We start from the raw sequence: 19208 nt of genomic DNA, 5'->3' as shown, positions 1-19208 counted from the left end.
TGGGTAACAAAACTAACAGAGATAAACTAATGAGTATCAACTATAAAAGTTCAAAGAAAGCCACACCCAGGGTAGGTTGCAAGCGACCTCCCAGTAAATGGAAACAGGATTAAAACAAAGGACTCAGAAAAGCAGCACTGTAGCCATCAGTCTCCCAGCTTGCGCACAGCAGACTGTGTAACATCCAGCTCTACTCCGCATCCCCGCAGGCTGGGTGGGAAACAGCAGGTCTGTGCTCTCCAGCACATCCCTGATCTCCTCAAGATGCACAGCAACATCGCCTGCTTGGCAGCATCCTTGGCCGCTCCACCCCCGGCTCACACACCGCGTCCCTTTTATGTGCGTGTGTATAGGCACATATCTTTCCCTCCCAGGATGAGAGTCCTACAATGCAAGAACGATCTGAAGAAACCAGCCTGTCCTGTGGTCCCAGGCCTGCTCGTCCAGCAAACATCCCTGAACGGAATGAGTCACAGGGAGGATCCCCGAGTAGAGGAAAGGGCTCCACAATTACAGCTGGGGAGCGGAGGCTGTGTGCAGCACCTAGAAAAGGAGGGACCCTCGGAATCCAGTGCCAGGCGCCCCTGCACATCAGAGTTCCTAGCAGGAGGGAGCGCTTCCGTCCTCAAGGAATTTAGAGTCCACTTAGAGTACAAAGCATTCTGAGAAAGCATTTTAAGGGCCCCATTGAGACAGTCACGTATTACTGGAAATGTGAAGACACCCTCCCTTTCAAGTGAAGTGCGGTGGTTTTCTAGGGCTAAGGACTTCAGGATGGTGTTCCACGGGTGCTCAGCACAGACAGCGAACACGGGTTCACTGGGTCACACCCAGGGAGGGAACCATAAAACCTCAAATGCTGCCTCGCTCGCTCACTGGCTGAGAAACGGCCATCTGGAAGGCTCAGCAGATGAGAGGCATTGCCACGGTTCTGCTGGAATACTTCTGGTCGGCAGAGAACACAAGATGCCAGAATGAGGGGGGGCAAAAATCACATAATTCTGATGACCTCATTTCACCTTTCTTTTCAGCCAGCCCAGATTCAGCCTGTTGTCGGTGTTTAACTATTAAATAGAGAAGCCCTGCAAATGCTTTGCTGAACCATTCCCCTGGCACACTCTCCACGAGGCCTGGGCCACCTGGCAGAGAGCAGCCCTCGCACACAACCTGCACAGGTGGCAGAAAGGCAAGGGAGACTGTTCAAAGGCCACGGAGCCCATCCCCAGACCCTCCCCAAGTCCCTCCACTATCTCGGACGCGTGTGGCCTTTGCAGGCATTTTCCTTCCCTGACTCTGCGTGGTGTGCCTGCGTCTATGCAATGGACACACCCGCAGTCAGGCAACGGCAGCAGGAGCTCTCGTTTTTGCTGCTTGTTTTGTGTTCTGGCATCTCTCAGGACGGCCCCACCTGCAGGGCCAAGAAGGAATCCACCACTGCCAGGCTCTGCCCGAGGCTGCTGCACAGATGCGGGGCCCCAAGGGGACTTCGTGCTGTTGTTAGTTTTGGAACCTCAGGCTATGGAGTCTGATAAAAATTATCTTCAGACTAAAGTCACAAGAAGCACTTTTCCCCTGGAGGGGCCCAGCCACTGGAAAGGGTCTCACCAGCATGTTCCCGCTCCATTCTTTAGGGCCTGCCCTGAGGCAGGTGCACGCTGGCTGCAAGTCAGAGAGGAGGAAACTGAGGCCCGAGGGACCTGGCCCAGCACAGGCCTTAGAAGCCAGGGCCGCATGCTGCTTTTTAGATGTTTTTTTTTTCTTTACTCAACAAGATCACCTGACACTGTCCCCATCGGGCAGGGAAACTGAAGCACAAATGATCCATGTGCTCACACAAGAACCCTCCACCTCCCCCGCAAAAAACAACAACACCAGACTACCCACTGGAGACCTGCTCACCCCAGAATGAAGAGGACAGCAAAGGCCATGTTTGCTGATCAAGCAAAATGTAACAGCATCGTCAATCCTTCCAATCAAAAGTGGGTCAGCTTCTGGCTGGAAGAAGAACCCACCCACTGCCTCCCTGCCTGTATTTTCCATTTCTGCAACAGCCTGGATGCCTCCCACTCTCATATTCTAAAGTCCCAGGTGCACCGGGAATGTTCTTACCTCTTCAAAACATTAAAAACATGCACGTCTGCATATGCTGACAGAGTTTCAAGCACATAAATTCTCTTCAGCCAGAAGGAGAATTTCACAACAGCCCCTTGCTACCCTGGCCCTGCACTGGGCTCCCTGCTCTAGGAGCCTGACAATGGAACCCTTTACTTGACGACTTAGCATCCTGGCGACCCTTTAAATAAGGTCCCTATACACACCATCATCCAAAATGAGTAATTTTGGACACAGGGAGACACTATTCATCATTACATGGGGACTACAGGCCTCAACCAAAACTGTCACAGAAACCAAGATCTATCGAACACTTCCAAGGTCCCACCCTGGGTGCTAATGTGAGCACCAATGTCACATTAAATGGGTAGCCCCACCCTCTTGAAGCTAAATAATTAGTGTACAATACAATGACATAATCACCCAAATAAGTAATAATTATCTGGCCTAATTATGATGGATGCTCAGAAGGAGAAGTCTTGGGTGGTATGACAGAACATTCCACAGCTTCATCTATTTTGGGGGATCCCACCTGCCCTGGGAATAGCATGTGTAAAGGCCCCCAGCAGGAAGGATTCCAGGAAGAAAGGGAAGGTTGGCTTGGGAGAGGAAGAAGAGAACGAAGGGGTGGGACACAAGGTGGGCACTGGAAAGGGCGATGGGAGGATCTCAGGCTACACCAAGGACCATGGGAAGCTCATGATCAGACAGGGGTGGGACAGAGAACCCTGGCACAGAGTGAAGACTGGACCCCAGGGAGGAAAGCAGGAGGCAGAGAAAGAGCAGGAGGCCAGTGCAGCGGGGAGGGAGGATGGAGGCCTGATCAGGGCAATGGCTGTACAGACGCACTAATGAGGGCAGGTGCAAAAGAGATTAAGAGGTGACACACAAAGGCCCTGGTGATGGGTGAGAAGGCTGTCAAGATTCCGGCTCAGCCAGAAAAAAGAAGCCTGAACATAAGTCAGCAAAGCCAATTGCCTTATCATGTTCACACAGCCTCAAAAATCCCTTGCATCATGTTAAAATGAAATGCAAATGCCACAACTACCCAACCACAGTTTTTCATCACCCACAAATCAATGCATCTTTCAACAATCTAAACAAAGACCGAGTCACCTAAACAACTCAACGTTTTCAGTGTTTCCTGTGACCTCTGTAGTAATGTCACCCAATGATACAATTGAAGAAGTAATTAAATGGGTAACACAGGAAGTTTGCCTTTCCTATTTACATGATGGCATTCAAATCTCAAATCCTTTCTAGGATTGCAAAATCACATGTGGTCTCCATTTATTTCTTCAGTTCAATGAACAACTTTGTTTTTAAAAATGATTGGTAGTCACCCTTTGAGACAGTCTGATAAATGGAAAGGAATCATTTAGGTTACAATGGCTATACTATCCTATAGCACCACTTCCAAAGATTGAATTTTGATGAAGTATATCACAAATAGAAAGCAGAATAGAACCCAGCCTCTTCAATAAGCCAAGCCAAGAATTCCCACACCCTTACATAAAAATGATCACTCACAATAAAAATTACTAACAACATATAGTTGAATCTTACCCTTCAGTTTGTAAAGCTTTGGCTTTGTCAGTGACCTTGACAGCACAAGCAGGCAAATATGCACTCAAATAGCAAGCTCTGTCACAGGCTCAAGTGGTAGGGAGTGAGCGCTCCTCCATATGCCATCTCTGGGACAGATGGGGACAAAGGGCTTTTCACCTTGCCCTACATACACCAACAAAGGAAAACTGTCTGGGACCAAAGTCTGGATCACAGTACACAGTTTTCCCACCCAAGAATGTCATGTCCCAGATTTCCTAGAGAAGTTTTCATTTCAAATATTCAAACACTGTCAACTGACATGCAAATGCATGCACTTTTTCTTTTATATCCACCTTTTTTCTTTTTTGAGTAATTATTTGCAATAAAGTAAATTCATTAAATGTATAAAATATCCTATCTAAAAATAGACAAACATGGTAATTGACCGTACCTTCGCTATGTCTCCCATTGGCTAATCAGTGCAATATGCAAATTAACCGCCAACAAAGATGGCGGCTAATTTGCATACTGCAGGCAGGGCAGGGCAGCACCATCCCACCTGCCCTCCAGGCCTGCTATTTGCCACCCGGGGTGGCAGGGGTCTCATGTGCAACCCGACCCAGGGTGGCCGGGCAGGGCAGGAGTGATCGGCAGGCCCGCCTGGGCGTCCTGTGTGCAACCTGACCTGAGGTGGCCAGGCGGGACAGCAGCGATCGGCCAGCCCGTCTGGGTGTCTCATGTGCGACCCAACCCAGGGCAGCAGTGATTGGCCAGCCCACCCAGGCGTCCCGTGTGTGACCAGACCCAGGGCAGCAGGGTGGGACAGCGTGGCTCCTCTGTCACCCCAGCTTCCTCATTACAGCGCCCTTGGGGGCCTAAGCCTTTAGTCAGACATCCCCCAAGGGGTCCTGGACTGCAAATGGACACAGGCTAGGCTGAGGGACCCCCTCCGAGTGCACAAATTTTTGTGCACCAGGCCTTTAGTTTAATATAAAAGAAGTCCGTAAATGGGGGGGTGGGAGGGCGGGGATCCTGTGTTAGATGCTTTGTCTCAGTAGTAATATTTTAAAATATATAGTTACCACCACCTTATCTTACCAGACACACTCTAACTCAAAAAGGGGGCCCGGAAAGTATCAGGGAAACAGAAAGGAGGGGTCTGTGGCTCTGGGAGGAAAAATGGTGTCTGAGATAAATTTCTCCAGAAAAGACCAGAACAGAGGTGGTGAGAATTAGGTGGGGAGGATTAAAGGGAATAGAAATCCAACTGGAGGTGGTGAAGAAGAGGCAAAACATGCCTATTCTTTGGAAATCCCTCCATGTTTGAACTAAAATGGATCACAGAAGTCAGGATGATGCACTCTGTGTGACTCTCCAGCACCAGGCGTGCTAACCTTTCAGGGAGAGAGGTGGAGAGGACAGAAGCACAAGCAGAGAGGAAGCCAGGCAGAATGGGCATTTTCCATCCCCTCAAATCTCCATGCACATCTTTCCACATCAGAGAAGGGGGGGAAGTTAGTTCACATTTGGCTGATGTTTTACAGTTTACCAAGCACTCTCACGCCTTCTTATTCAGTCATTCATGTGTTCAGAACAATTTATGGAATGCCTCTAGGAGCGGGGCCTTGTCAAGACCTAGAATGAAACCCCATGCAAGTCCTATGCCCCAGAACCTCAAGGACCAGGGGGAAATGGGTGCCCTAACCAAATAAACACCAAAAAGGCCACTGTGGCAAGCACCCTAGGGGGCTGCAATGGCAACAGTGTAATTCCAACATGAGGGAGGGATTTGTTGACTGTGTCTTTATATTTTCATCATTGTTTAAAATGGTCCCAATGGTGGACTTAGCCGGACAGAAGACAATCCACGATTTGACAGCTTGTAAAACAGCTTAATAGCCAGCTTGTATATTAACCATTTATACCCAGCTGTGATTTATCCTTTAACAACAAACAATTTGTTGTATATCAAGGACCTTCAGGTAGAAAATAGGGTGTTAAAAGGGGAAAGGAGAGAGGGAGAGGAGAGAGAGAGAGGAGAGAGAGAGAGAGAGAGAGAGAGAGAGAGAGAGAGAGAGAGAGAGAGAGAGACTGCAATGCAAAACTGAACAGAATGCTCAGAGCCACTTCTTATAAGAGAATTCCACAGACCTCTTCTATAGATGCCATTCAATGGGTCAGAAGGAAAACAGATAAACTCCTTTTCAGTATCATAATAGATTTTGGTTTGCTTCTGATGATTTGAAAACTATGTCTGAAAGAGCTCTGAAGAAAATATGCCAAAGGACGAAGTGGCTAAACGAGGGCTACCTGAAGGGTGGGGAGGGGTGGGGGTGAAGGGAGCACAACAAAGAGTTCCCGAAGGTTGCAATCCTGGAACAAACTCTTATAAGAACAAGTGCAGCAGCTAACCAGACCCTGAGGTAAGTGCTTTGCACTCATGACCTCTTTATTCTTTCGCATCTTTATGGCAGATACCATACTGTTGGTAGAAGGTAGACAGAAATGAGGAAATGTTATTGGAAGCAGAGGTAAGTGCCAAGTTTCAGTCAGGAAACGTAAGTTCACAATTCACTGGTTCCTACGCCCCAATTCCCACAGGGCAACGGGAAGAGGACCAGGTGGCCTTGGCCAACACAGCCGACACAGCATCACCTTGGAGGACCCCCAGCCCTAGGGAACCTGGATGTTTTATAATGGACATTGAACATGCCTACCCCTCCGCTTCACAGGGCACAGCTGGGGAAGAAAACAGGAACCTGGGCGGTCAGACACAGGTAAGAGCCTGTAACAGGTTGGTTTTCATTCTGTCCGAATTAAGAAGCATTTAAGTTTCTAAGGCAGGGAAGTGTGACACAATTCCATCTTCCCCTGGGGAAGTCTCCCTGCAGGAGAGTGGGGAGAAAGGAATGCTGGGGAAGGAAGGGAGGACTACAATAACACAAGTGAGAACAGGTCACACCCTGGGCCGAGGCGGAGACCGGTGGTGGAAAGGAACACAAGATGGCGAGTATTATTGCTTGCAGTGCTGTTCAGGGTTGGGGATGTTAACCTACTCAGAAGCTAACGCCTCCGCCTACCAGTTTCCCAGATGCGGGCAGGAGACATGAAACTCCTGGGTCAAGGACAAATGGGGGTTTTTGAACAAATCAAGAGCACTAGCCACGGTGCCAGCATTTGCGCCAATTCCTCTGAGTAGCAGTTCCCGCAGGACATGGCAAAGAGGGCTCACACCGTGAACTCCGCTACAAGGGAGGACCCCTGAACTTATGGAGCCCAAATGGCTTTTTCAGGGGCATGTACCTTCCAGGGCTTCTTACTATCCAAACATCTTTGAAAAGACAGACCAGAACAAAGGCAGTCAGTACCTCAGCGTGCAAGCAGCACAGAAACACGAGCGCTCTATGGAGAACTGTTTCCCAGCACACACACTTCACTCCCGAGAAAACCAAGCTTAAAATGAGCCAGGGTGACATAGCTAGAAAGTAATGGAGTGAGGGTCAAACCCAGACCTTAGGATGCCAAGTCTCCCTATCTTCCACAAGTCAAAACCCTATGTCAGATGTGGCCGCTTCTGCTCGGGGAAGGGGGAATGGGAGTGATACATACATCTGTCCTCCAGGCTTCCTGGAAGGTTGTCAGCTCGCCCAGGTGAAAAACGAGGAACATACTTGGGGCTGGTAACGCTGCCGAGCTATGAGGATGGAAGCTCTCCTTGTGCTCTAGGTATCAAAATTCAAATAGAACTGACAAGGCTGTTGTAGAAGGCAACACGGGTGTGTCTCCATGAGGTGGGGCTGGGACCCATTCCCAAACCCTTTGTATCCACCCAAATCCTAAGTCCACCCTGCAAAATTTTAAGTGTTATAGGATGTGGCCTTCAGAAGGGTGAGTAAAAGTTTGTATGTTACTACTTGGCCTTTATTTCCTAAAATTAGAGCCCCGATGCACAAAAATTTGTGCACTGGCAGGGGGTGGGGGCAGTGTCCCTCAGCCAGACCTGTGCCCTCTCACAGTCTGGGACCCCTCGGGAGATAACCACCTGCTGGCTTAGGCCGGCTCCCCAGGTGGCAGATGACAGGCCCAGATCCTGCGCTGGGTCACAGATGGTAGGCCCTCTGCCGTGCTGCCCCGCCCCACTGCCCGCTGCACACGGCAGGCCCAGTGGGCGGCGGGGCAGGGCGCAGGGGGTGCGGATCGCAATTTGCCGTGCCTCACCCCGCCAGCTGCGGGCCGCACACATGGACGGCAGGCCTTGAGGGCGGCGGGTGGGGCATGGGGCAGGCCAATTGCACACAGACTACAGGCCTGGCAGGCGGCAGAGTGGGCCGCTGGGCCACGCACACAGACTGCAGGCCCCACCGGCCCCCACGGATGGCAGGCAGGCGGCATCTGGGGTTGCACACAGGTCCCTGGATGGCGGCTCGAGCTGGCGGCTCACGCTGTCCCACCCTGCCTGCAGTATGTAAATTAGCCACCATCTTTGTTGGAGGTTAATTTGCATATCATGCTGATTAACCAATGGGAGGCGTAGCGAAGGTATGGTCAATTACCATGTTTGTCTATTATTAGATAGGATGGCTTGCAGAGGTATGCATTAAAATAACTTCCCATATAAAAATGATCTCTATTATCTGTGCATTGAACTAGATAACACTTCACAATATAAAAGAAAGTAAAGAAACTGGAAATATTTGGTTGGCAGCACTTCATTTTGATAACAAATATACTGGTTTCCAGAGTCAATGGTAAATGCAGACAATTACTTACAAATGAGGGTTAATTATTTTGCACATGAGTGAGCAAGCTTCTTCATCCATTAGCATAAGCGAAGAAATGGATGACTTGGCTTCAAGGATGCAGTAACAGAGATTAGGCAACTGCAAGTCTTTTGGGCTCCTTGGGCCAGTGAAGAGGGAACCCTGCCCTGGTCGGGCGCCTCAGTTGGTTAGAGTATCGTCACATACACCAAAAGTTATGGGTTTGATTCCCTAGGTCAGGGCACAAACCTAGGATGCAGGTTCAATCCCAGGTAGAGGTGCATACAGGATGTTTCTCACATCATTGTTTCCCTGTCTCTGTCTGTCTGGCTGGCTCTCACTATCTCTGTTCCCCTCCTTTCTAAAAATCATTACACATATCCTCGAATGAGGATAAAAAATAAAAATATAAAAAGAGTGGGCCCTGGACTGGTTTCTTGGCCCAGTCTGCATGGTCCCCAGGCACCCGAGCAGTCCTTGTCAGACTGAGAAAACATCTCCCTGGGCAAGGAGCTCCCAGCCCCAAACCTCACCACCCTCACCACCACCAGGCTCCTCCTCAAGTGGTGCAAGGCACACGTGGTGCTAACAGCAGGTCTGAACCCATTCAACTTAAAAGATCGCCCATCTTACATGCCACTTAGTGAAACCTTTGGGTGACTGCCCAACGCACAGCAAGCGCCACACTGGACAACTCCCGGGAGCATCACACTCGCCCGAGGGAGCTGTGCAGTTCCCAGCCAGTGCAGCTATCCGCGGTGGCGCCCCCAGGGAGAGAGGGTCACTCCCTCAGATATCGCCCCATTAAAACCCACTTCCTGATCAATGGTTCACTTATGCCACGAATCTCTAGGTTCCAGAAGCCATCATGGATCTAAATTGGTGGCTTTTTAAATAATTTTCACATATTATGAAACAGATTAAAAATATAATTTAGAATTAGGTTCTGACTAAATGCCAGTAAGATTCGTGTTGGAAACTACAGAGTCGGGTTTCAACATCTTATCGTCTCTGTTCGAGCTCTGAGAGTCGTCTCTCCACCTAGACGCTTCATGTCAAGCCACAGAGACATTTAATCTTTTGATGGGAAGGAGCACCTATTGCATGTAACAGGTAAACACACGTTCACAGGTACATCACAAAGGAAAACACAGAAACTAAAAGTACTGTTCCGAACAAATGCTCTTCCTTGGCTTTGGTCGGTGCCGCAGGTGTTAATTATGAATGCTTCTCTAAATGCCCAAACCAGCTCGGAGGTGATCTCAGTGTCATTTCCCAATAGGCTGGTTAACTGATTGCTTGAAAACAAATTCATTCTGCAAACGTCAAAATGCAAACACATGCTCTGCCCTAGTCCCACTGCAGCAGAGCCACGTTGTTTCTGAGGCGGCTCCTCCTGCCGCTCCTTAGCCCTGGCCCGCTGCCTCGGCCAGGGCTGCCCCACCCGTCTGTTCTTTCGGGCCAGATGTCTGGCGATCTCTGCATCTTGTGCCGTCGGTGCCCGCCAGGGCTGGAGGCTCCCAGCCTTCTGGGCTGTCTCCCCGCCACCAGAACCCTGGAGGCTGTTGCCCTGCACTCTCCAAGTCAGCCACTCACAGATGCCCGTTGTACACCTGACCTCTGCCTCAGGACCCACACTTGCTGGTGCGAAGACGCCTCGGCTCCCTGGAGCATCCTGGCCAGTGCCACGGAGACAACGTGCCTGAGAAGCCCTCATCAGGTCTCAGAGACCCGAGGAGCCACCCACCCTTGCCTTCCTAACCCCATGACTTGCAGGTTAGGCCCAGGTGATTATGTTCTACCCGGGACACATCTGAACACACTTAACTGGCTGTGTATTCATTCAACTTTTACACGGTGCACCTGCGTCTGGCTTTGATTTGCCTTTACCCTACCTACAAGGTACTAAATTAGCCGGTTGCTACGGGCATACCTCGCTATCTCGTGCCTCTCTTTACTGCGCATCACAGATGTTGCGTGTTTTAACCCCTTCCCTGGCAGAAACGTGTATACACGTTCTCACAAAATGTTCTTTTTGTAGTCGTCGACGAGTATACTCGTCGACGACTACAAAAAGAACATTTTGTGAGAACGTGTATACACGTTTCTGCCAGGGAAGGGGTTAAAAGTGAAGGCAAGGCGCTCCACCAGCAAAACATTACGACTCGTTTTATCACGAGACTCGCTTTACTGTGGTGGTCTGGAACAAAACCTGTAATATCTCTGAGGTATGTCTGCATTCACAGAAGCTGGCAGAAGACACACAACTCCTGGGTCAGAGGCAAAGGACTTTATTATTCACAGCACAGCATGTTTGTGTCAGTCCTCCTGGCCCCCAGATTCTAACGGGGGTGGTGCTAAGGGGCCCCGGGTGGAAGCTGCACGCGCTGTTTTAAGTTTCCATCACAGCTGAGGAATCTGTGCTTAGGGAGCCTGCTGCTTCACCCTAAGCAGTGAGATTGCTCTTTGTCCCCAAGAGAGACATCACCTCATCCTTCAAGGTTGCTCGCTGCAAACATAACCCTAAGAAATGGCCCAGTAAAGAGCATTCTTGGCACACCTGGCAGGACACTAAAAAACACAAGAGACCTGTGCAGGAGTGTCTCCCCACAACCCCGGGTGTATTCCTGAACGGGGACGACCACCCTGATGCGGTTCCTAGTCCCAGCAGCTGCTCCACAGGAATTCCCTCTGCAGCCTTCGGGTCATGAATTGTAAAATCAGCAGCAAAGACCCCTCACAGGAAAGGTACTTTGAAACACCCATAATGTAATCGTTCCGTCCAATGGCACAGTCTGGGATCCCCCAAGCACATCTCCCTTCAATGCAGCCTTTGTATCTCCTCTCCTTTGTTTTATCCCCTCTACCTTTGAAACTTATCGTTGTTTAAAAATGTACTTTTAAAAAACTAATAAATGAATAGTGGACAGGATAGAAGCTGATCTCAATCTGGGCAAAACCGTAGTCCCAGAAATCTTCGTCAATACAGTTAAAGGAAGAGAAACCGCTTGTGATCGGTCAGAAGACAGAAAACAGTGAGGCAACGTTCCCCTTGGCACAGGCTCACACTCTGGAAGGCACTAACTTCAGAGAAGGAAGCAGCTTCCTCTCATTATAACGTCAATGACTGTCCAGACTTACACTTCTGACTTCCCATATACTGAAAACCGCTTAAGATGCCCGGTTGCTTAAAGTTCAACAGCCCACAAGCGCCATTTGTAACAAACACTTGTAAGCATGCAAATATGAACTAAATTAGAAAATCTGTAATTATCGCAGAATAAATTACATATTAATAAGTTAACCATCGTACTTGTGCATAACACATTTTTTGCAGAGGGGCCCAAATGGATATTAGTTTTGTTCCTAAGTGAAGAAAATTATTTTAGATTCGACTAACTTACAGTATTTCAATAATGATTGGATATCTACTCTACTTTAGGCATTTTCCCCAGCCATCTTCATATTATTTTTGTTGGAACTGTAATGCTCTCCATATACAACCATTTAAAAAACAAAACCCAGAAAGGACCCTCAAGGCAAGACATGAGACATGCTGACATTTGTGATATGGAAGCAGAGGGCTGGTCAGGTCAGCCGGGGTGGGCCTGGAGGACAGCTGCAGCTAAACGTGAGAGGAAGTTAAGGTCCAAAAGAGAGGGGCATCGAGCAGCTGCCCTGGCTAGGAATTTCTCAGACATCCAGTTGCCAAAGGAAAGCATGGAGATACAATCTCCGCCAGTGAGTGAAGGAGAACAGGAAACCGACAGAGCCTTGCATGAGTGGCAAGTTCTATCATGCAGACTGCACTTCCCTGACATGGGAAGTTGCGGTTCCTAGACACTGGCAACACCTTTCCTGGGTGATAATGAACCCAACGCCTGCATCTGTGCAGTGCTATCTACTCCGCACTGGATTACAAGGTCAGCATTCACTGAGCACTCACCCTCTCAGAGTTGTGCGTGTGTCGTCTCATTGAGTCTCTACAATTTTCCTAGAGGTAGGCTCGACTGTTGCCCATCTTTTGCCCGAAAGGAACAGTTCAGCGTGATGAAGTAATTGTTCATAGTTACACAGCTTAGAAGTATCAAGGCCAATATCGGACCCTAAGTAGTCTCTTAATCACCATCTTTTATGTTGCAATAGTCCAGTGATGGCGAACCTTTTGAGCTCGGCATGTCAGCATTTTTAAAAACTCCAACTTAGCTCTGGTGCCGTGTTACATATAGAAATATAGAATTTTTTTGATATTTGCAACCATAGTAAAACAAAGATTTATATTTTTGATGTTTATTTTATATATTTAAATGCCATTTAACAAAGAAAAAATCAACCAAAAAAATGAGTTCGCGTGTCACCTCTGACACGCGTGTCATAGGTTCGCCATCACTGCAATAGTCAATGCCTAGATTTGGGGGTGGGGGCAGGAAAGGTTAGAAATAAAGAACAACTCCCCCCCTTTTTTAAATATTACCTCGTACTATCTGGAGCTCATCAGTGCATAACAAACAACAAAATTAATTCCATGAGTGTATGCATTCAGTAATAAAAGAAACCAAATAGGACATATGTGAATTCATAGATTGTTCATCACCCCAGAATCTTCAAACATCTAATAGCTCGGTTAAGTGAAATACGAACAATATTAGAGATGACAAAGAATTTCAAATAATACCTATGCCATCAAGTTTAATCTATTCACCATGCAAAACTTCATGCGCAAATTAATTGGAAGCCTTTGCGTTTCTGCTAACTTGAAAGCCACATGTGGGATCCATATGAAGCAGTTTTCTGAGCCTGCTCATTCCAAAGCACAAGAGCAATACATAATAAATAACCTGAATACTTACTCAACATAAGCAAGGTTGATGTTAATCAAAATGACTGCGCCAAAACTGCTTCGTAGAACTACATGGCGTCAGAGTGCTGGGACCTGGAAACGGGCAACGGGCGTGCACACAGCCTTCAGACGCACAGGCCAAACACCGACTTCATCCTAGCTCGATGCATAAATGGTGAACAGATGCCTTCTCTCCTGTTGTCCCCTCTACACACTCTCCCCGTGCAGCGAGCCCGAGAATGACTGAGCCCACTGAGATGCTAAGCTCCCAGCATAGCAGCTGTTCCCTGCTTTATAAATTGGGAGCTTTGCTTAGAATTTTGCTTGGGGGTGGGGTGGGGGGAGATTGGAGAGGGAGGAAGATTAGGGAAGAGAGGTAAAAACTAGAAGGCTAAGTAATTTTTAAGGTCCCTTTCAACACATAAATTCTAAGATTATATAATCAGACTGCAAAAGACCAATTAAAAGGTAATTCTAATACGTGGGCACTAAAATGGCCCACAAGAACACTGAATTAAGTATTTGCATTTCTATTCAAAGTAATCATATATCATATATCCTTCATGAGCTGGTTAACCTTTTAGAGAGTGAGAAGGACATTTAGCTTTCCTAAAAGCAAAGAATCCTGTCTTCTAAATTTGGAATTGAAATCACAGAAAGAAGGGAGAGGAAAAGGGGGAAACTCAATAGAAAGAACACTTGAAATTTAAAAACTGCACTTGGGAGGTTCTTAACAATAATTAATGATCTGTTAGTGCCTCCAGCTAAAATGTAGTAATTTCATAGTTCAAAGAGTTTATTTCCTAATCTTTATCTAGGAACAAAAAAATACAATAATAGTCTTTCTTCCTGCTATGTCTTCTTAGATACTAAAAGTGATCTCCGGTTTTTATTTTTAACTTAAAAGAAAATTTCATTTAGTTTGCATATTTATAGTATGTACTGTGATAATGAAATTTCAGTCTTTTATGCAAATGAAATAGTTCTGAGGTGATATGGTAGATTTTCTATTCCCAAAGAGAACACATATATTCTTAACAACAACAAAAAATCCAAAGATATAGATCAACACATAATATACATGAAGGATATGTGATATTGATGTATACCCTTGGATTTTAAAATATATATTATCTAAATGAAACATTTGTTTCACAAAATAGAAAATATATTTCAATCTTTTAGTGACCCCAATCCTCTTATTTCTAAAATATTCTGCATTTTTTAAAACAATAAGTAAAACACTATTTTTGCAGCTTTTATACAATAGTGTTAAATCCTCACTGGAGAGCAACTTTAAAACTCTCAAAGCATCTACACTAATAAAAGAGAAAGATGGTAATTGGCATACGACCGCTACCCTTTTCATTGGCTAATCAGCGAGATATGCAAATTAACTGTCAGCCAAGATGGCGGCCGGGAGCCAGGCAGCTTGAAACTAACATGAGGCTTGCTTGCTTCAGTGACAGAGGAAATCAACATTCCCCACCTGCGGCTGCAGGCCTCTGAGCCTGCAGTTTGAACATTGTAACAAATACCGCGGGACTTCAGCCAGCAGGATTGCAACATTGTATGCAAAGGCCAGAAACCTACTTTCAGCCTCGGAGGCCTAAGAGCTGGAGCCAAGCCTCAAAGCTAAAGCTGGCCCAGAATAAAAAAAAAAAGACAAAGAAAAAAGGAGCAGTTGGGAGCTTCAGTCACCTCCAGCCTGAAAACAGCCCTCAGCCCCTCACCCAGACTGGCCAGGCACCCCAGTGGGGACCCCTACCCTGAAGGGTGTGTGACCAGCTGCCAACAGCCATCATCCCTCACCCAGGCTGACCAGGCACCCCAGTGGGGACCCCCACCCTGATCCAGGACACCCTTCAGCGCAAACCAGTCAGCCCCACCCATGTACCAGGCCTCTACCCTATATAGTAAAAGGGTAATATGCCTCCCAGCACCGGGAGCAGCGAAGCCGAGAGGCCTCCCGGCACTGGGATCAGCATGACAGGGGGCAGCGCCCAAACCCCCTGATCGCCCTGCGGCTCTGTGTGTGACAGGGGGTGGGGCCACAACCTCCCTATCCACCCTGCTCTGTTCATGACAGGGGCAGGTGCCCCAACCCCCTGATCAGCCCTGCTCTGTGCATGACAAGGGGCGGTGCCCCAACCCCCCAATCGGCCCTACCCTGATCGTGACTGAGGGTGGCATCACAACCTCCAAATCTCCCTGCTCTGTGCATGACAGGAGGCGGCGCCTCAACTCTCCAATCGGCCCTGCTCTGAGACCAACCAGGGGCTGTACCTAGGGATTGGGCCTGCCCTCTGCCACCCGGGAGCAGGCCTAAGCCAGCAGGTCATTATCTCCCGAGGGGTCCCAGACTGTGAGAGGGCACAGGCCGGGCTGAGGGACCCCCCCCCACCCCCGAGGGCAGAAATTTTTGTGCACCGGGCCTCTAGTACAGTAAAATATTAGGCATTATTAAATCTTGCAGACTCAGGAAAAAATGAAAATACCACATATAACTCTATCATCTAGCCATCTCTTCATTCAATTTATTCTTCCAAATACCAATAGATGAAGATGAAAGAAGTGGTATCAAAGAAACATTATTTTCCTTAGGATTCCAGTTATAAGATTTAAAAAAAAATACTAGAATTGGGGGTGGGGGCAGGCAGAGATTAAACAAAAAACTTATATGCATATATGCATAACCCATGGACACAGACAATAGTGTGGTGAAGGCCTGGGGAGGATGGAAGGAGTCAATGGGGGGGAAGAGGGGACATCTGTAATACTTTCAACAATAAAGATAAATTTTAAAAATAAATAAATAGAAGAATATAAAAGAAATACATAAATCAATATCTTAGGTAGCATTTCTCCCATGAGCTGCCATGCGGATACCAACAATAAACCAGGAGCTCAGAAAGTTCCCAACTACATTTCTCTGTGTACCGTAAGGTCATGTTGAGAAACATTTCGAGCTAGGAGTCAGGTGTTTTGAGTTTTTGTTTCCTAGTTACTTAAAACACTATAACTCTCCTTTTTCGAGTACAGGGTTTCTCTCAAATGCCTAACGCAGATTTATTGATTTTGGTTTTTGTTTTTGGTTGTGTGAAATTGATGTTTATTCACAAGGTATTTGTTCTGTATGTTGAAACACTTACCCTACTAGTAAATGCTATCTGGAGGGGGGAAATGCCAGTAAAGTCAGAAAAAAACACTTAAAAGGTAGTGATGGCAAAGTACATTTTTCCTTTACAAACATAAGTAACTGAGGTTTGCTAAATTCAAATCCTTGTAAGTGAACTGAATCTTTAAAATGTTTTCTTTTTGGTTGTTTTTTCTGGGGCATTTGTTCATGGCTCTTAGAGCATTTGACTAAGAGTCTCCACTTTTACTACAACTGAACCAAAAGAAAGTATTATTGGGATTGTGGTGAATTTCTTCTCCTTAAAGAAAGGTGTATTGATGTTGCTGATTTGTTTTTACAATAGAAAAACATAAATGAAATGTCCTATTCTAAAAAATGCACCAAATGAAAGGACTCATTCGAAAATTGAACATAATCAATACTAACTTGAAGAGGAAAGGAAGGAGCAGAGAATAAAAGCCACTGAGATTTCCTAAGTATTTATTTATATTAATTTTAGAGAAGGAGGAAGAGGGAGGGAGGGTTGGCGGGGGGAGGAATATAGATGTGAGAAAGACTCACTGAATCCACAAAGTAGGCATGTGCCCTGACTGGGAATCAAACCTGAGACCACCCAGTGCACAGATGCTCCAATCAAGTGAGCCACACGGGCCAGGGTGATTTCCTAAGTATTTAAGGTGGACTTCCTGTTAGCCTGAGATATAATTTTCTGAAGTATTTTCCTTTCTATACCTAAAATGCAGCTAACTACTCACTGGGCCTGGGATTAGCAACGTTTCAGAAATGGGGGATGCCCTTCTTTTTTCCTGACAGGAAACAGAACCTGGAGGAGGCAAAAATTTCAACACGTCCCCCAAGCACTTTACCTCTAGAGACATCTCACTAATAGGTTTCAGCTTATAAATGCATGTCTCCCTGCGAATTACTTAAAAGCAGTGTTTCCCAAAGTATGATTCCCTGGCAACCTGGGAGCTAGAGGAGACAATTTTAGAATATAGCATTAAATAACTTTGAATAAGGAAGTCATGTCCGGTTCTCTCTTTTAATCCTCTGTTCTAGTCAGGGATGAAGTCTCCATTAACAAACGCTGCGCCCTTGTTAATCTCCATGGTAACAAAGGAAAATCCGCCTGGCACCAATAGCTACCTAGAAGGTAATAAGCCATATTATTGTTATTGTATGCATTAGAACAGTAATATTTTTCAAGTTTCCTTTTAAAAGAAATGTATTTAAGCTTTAAAAATGAAGTCAATTTAAAAGAAAATAAGTTTGAAGTGATCTAGATCCTTGCAGCTCAAAATGAGATCAGTGGACCAGCAGCTACTGGTGGGGGGCTTATTAAAGGTGCCCGATCTTTGGCCTCTCTCACACCTACCGAATCAGAATCTCTGTCTTCAACAAGATCTGAAGAACTCTGTGGTGGCACAAGAGTTTGTCCCAAACCATGAGGGCAGTTGCCAAATGACTGAGCTCTGAGATGCCTCACTGCTTCAGATCATCAGGTGGCTATCCTCCAGACACTCCCCAAAATCAGGGTGAGGAGGCCAGGACAAAAAGGAAACTTGAGTGCTTTGTCAATGGTCAGCTGCAAACAATCAATGGATTTTGAGATCAATGAGTGAATCTAAACCAGCATGTTGGGGGTTTAAGTGATGGATAAGCTAAAATTACTTTAGATATATTCCTAAAATATCCTGTCATGACACATATATCATTCGTTTTACCAACAAATACTATAGTGAAATTCTACTCAGCCCTCCCCTTCATCCTTCCACCTTCTAGGGCTGGGGTTTTCTGCACACTTTCTGCATGAGAATGAGTGACAAGGCTCCTTGCACCAACTCAGTTAACGTGCCCTGGCTTTTTCTCCCAGAGTTGAATGCAGTGAGAGAGATTATGCTTGGAAATAGGACAACCTAGGTCTCCTGTGTCAGGTGATAGTAGTGGAGTCAAAGGAGCACAGCGCTCTGTGCATCTCATTAATGCCCCGGGGAGAATCCAGGCAGCCACTCATTTACCAAGGTGGGTGACTCACTCAGTCAATGATCCAGCTAGGTCAGCCAAAATCCTGGCTGTGCATCAACGAGAAGGACACACAGTCACTGACTTGATAAAACCCTTTGAAACCTAAGGAATTTCAAATACACAGAGTAAAGCAATGACCAAAATACATAGGACTTATGATATCATAGAAGCTAAAAATATATGGTTACAGCCATCTAGATATTTCCAGAATATCCAGGTTTAACAAATGTTAATAAAATGCTTCCCAGTACAAAACATTAATATGAAACAGTTTGGTTTTGCAAAAAAAAGTGAAGAAGAGTGTATCAAACTGGGTAAAGAAAAATGGGAAAATTAACAACAAACAATAGATGCAAACTCAGAGGTTGGTGTCCATGATAAGAATCACATGCCACTCATTTCGAAGAAAAGAACATTGTGAACATATGTTAGATCTTTTTCCCTTTAGTTACCTTGAGAATGTACTTATGTAAGCAGAACATTACAGAGAACAAATCTTGCCTAATAATAGACAAACATGGTAATTGACCATACCTACGCTACACCTCCCATTGACTAATCAGAGAGATATGCAAGTTAACTGCCAGCAAAGATGGTGGAAGGCAGCCACAGAGCTGGAACAAGCAGGAGGCTTGCTTGCTCCAGTGATGGAGGAAGCCAAGGTTCCCCGCCTGCTGGGCCTGCTCTAAGCTACACTCAAAGCAACAAAGTTTCAATTATAGAAGCTAAACAAACCCCAGATACCTGCTTTCAGCCAGCTGTGGCCACAGAGCTGGAGCCTTGG

General features: G+C 46.5%; 1 protein-coding gene and 1 long non-coding RNA gene across 2 annotated transcripts in view; both read right to left on the bottom strand.

Annotated features, from left to right (window-relative positions):
- Window positions 1-19208, bottom strand: part of TSPAN5 (tetraspanin 5) — a 167006-nt gene that overhangs the window by 134022 nt on the left and 13776 nt on the right. The window lies entirely within an intron of this gene.
- Window positions 10549-17943, bottom strand: LOC107183648. Its single transcript, XR_001514439.1, has 3 exons — window positions 17775-17943; window positions 13271-13416; window positions 10549-10690 (listed from the first exon to the last, which is right to left on the bottom strand). It is a non-coding gene; the product is annotated as an uncharacterized LOC107183648 (long non-coding RNA).

This window comes from Myotis davidii, unplaced genomic scaffold (assembly GCF_000327345.1).
Source record: "Myotis davidii unplaced genomic scaffold, ASM32734v1 scaffold252, whole genome shotgun sequence".
NCBI classification, from domain to species: domain Eukaryota; kingdom Metazoa; phylum Chordata; class Mammalia; order Chiroptera; family Vespertilionidae; genus Myotis; species Myotis davidii.
Note: the sequence above shows the minus strand (reverse complement) of the source record. Positions and strands in the feature narration are given on the sequence as shown.